This window comes from Mus pahari, chromosome 12 (genome assembly GCF_900095145.1).
Source record: "Mus pahari chromosome 12, PAHARI_EIJ_v1.1, whole genome shotgun sequence".
Taxonomy (NCBI): Eukaryota; Metazoa; Chordata; class Mammalia; order Rodentia; family Muridae; genus Mus; species Mus pahari.
In genome coordinates, this window is record NC_034601.1 from 62,944,963 (window position 1) to 62,946,682 (window position 1,720).

Genomic DNA, 1,720 nt, shown 5'->3' on the forward strand with positions numbered 1-1,720 from the left:
TTTTATTACATTTTCACCAAGTTTCAGTTTTCAGTGATCTCATTCACTGCCTAAGATTGGTTGTCATGGAATTTGCTCTGCAGACTAACTTTGAACTCAGAGCTCTGAATTTTTATCTCTTGAGTTCTGGGATTAAAATCTTATACCACCACACCTGGACTTAAGCTTTTCTCTACTTGGAACTTGCTGTTCCAGGCTAGCCTTGAACTCAGAGATCTGCTTGTCTCTACTTCCTGGGATTAAAGGTATGTACCACCAATTAGAGACTGATGTTCCATGGCCTTGGTAGTGTTTGCGCTCCCTGCCTCTTATGCCCATGGCTGTTGTTATGAAGACAGATGATGGTGGAAATTGACTTTGGATATTGTTAGAGTTGAAATTTGTGCAGTGTTTATCCAACCCAAATTATCTTAATTTTCCTGTCCAAAGAGGTCACTTCAAAAGCACAACTTTTGTTAACTAAGTACTTGCTTTACTGGAAAGAACCAGAATTTGCTTAATAACTAAAGTGCCCTCCGTGTTTATGCATGTTAGAACTACTCTAACAGTTTCAAAAGGAGCTGGTGAATGCTCTGTGTGTGAAACTTATTGACAAAGAGCAGATTCTACACTATTTGTAGAAGCAGTTGCATCTTCAGCAAGCCCCAGCAGAACAGCAACAGCAGAATAGCAAAGCAGGAAAATGAAGAGCTGGGGACACACGGGGATCTTAGGACAACTATATAAAGCATTGCTATTGTATAGTACAGAGAAAAGAAGACTCTTTTGCTCCATTTATTGTGGGAGCACTCAGAAACTTCAGTGTTATTTTTGGTCAGTAAACTTTTTGTCAATAGATTATTTTTATCAAACCAAAAAAAAAAAAAAAAAAAAGATACCAACAAGCCTGGGCCTAACCTTTTCATGGCCACTATGCCTCGAGATCCTGATCACAAGCTTGTGTCTGGATCACTGGTGTGCCCTCCATTTCCTGATTGTAGTTCATTCCAGATTAAATGTTCAAATGATATCAATAACCAGGTCAAAATAAGGACTAACATGATACAACTGTCCCTTGTTCGACTACAAAAGCATAAACAATAAGTTTAGCTGGGTGGGATTTTGCCCTTAGGTCACCATTCCCTTAATTACATTTAATATCCTTGAACACAAGATTTAGCTCCTTTCCATTTCCTGGTGTCCCTTTAATACTTAAAGCATACATTTTGTATTTTTACTTTTTCAGTTTACTCCTTTTCATCAAAGCACTAATATTCATTAGAGTTAACTTTAGTAACCTCACAACAAAATGCACACCAGGCTGTCTTGAGATTTCATTTGCTAATGCAACTAATCGAAACTTCTTCACTTTGGCCTCAGGCAAACTTTTTGGACAAGGGCAAGAAGCAACCACCTTCTTCATCAAAATTGCACAAACAGTCTCTAGGTGACATACTAACATTCTTTTCCACTGAAAACTCTTGAACCCTCATAGTTCAAATCACACTTAGCACCAACTTTTTCTATATCCTTACGCTGATTGCCCAGAAAGCCCCACTTAAAGCAATCTACTGCTTTCCAAAGTTCCCAAATCAACATTTCTACAAACAAAAGCATGGTCAGGCCCTATGACAATAATATCCCAGTCTCTTGTACCAACTTCTATTTAGGTAGGGTTTTATTGCTATGAATAGACACCTTGACCAAGGCAACTGTTCTAAAGGATAACATTTAATTGGGG

At 38.2% G+C, this 1,720-nt stretch overlaps 1 pseudogene; it reads left to right on the forward strand.

Moving 5' to 3' along the window:
• The first annotated feature begins 310 nt into the window (after positions 1-310).
• LOC110330187 lies at positions 311-686 on the forward strand (annotated as a pseudogene).
• The last annotated feature ends 1,034 nt before the right edge of the window (positions 687-1,720 follow it).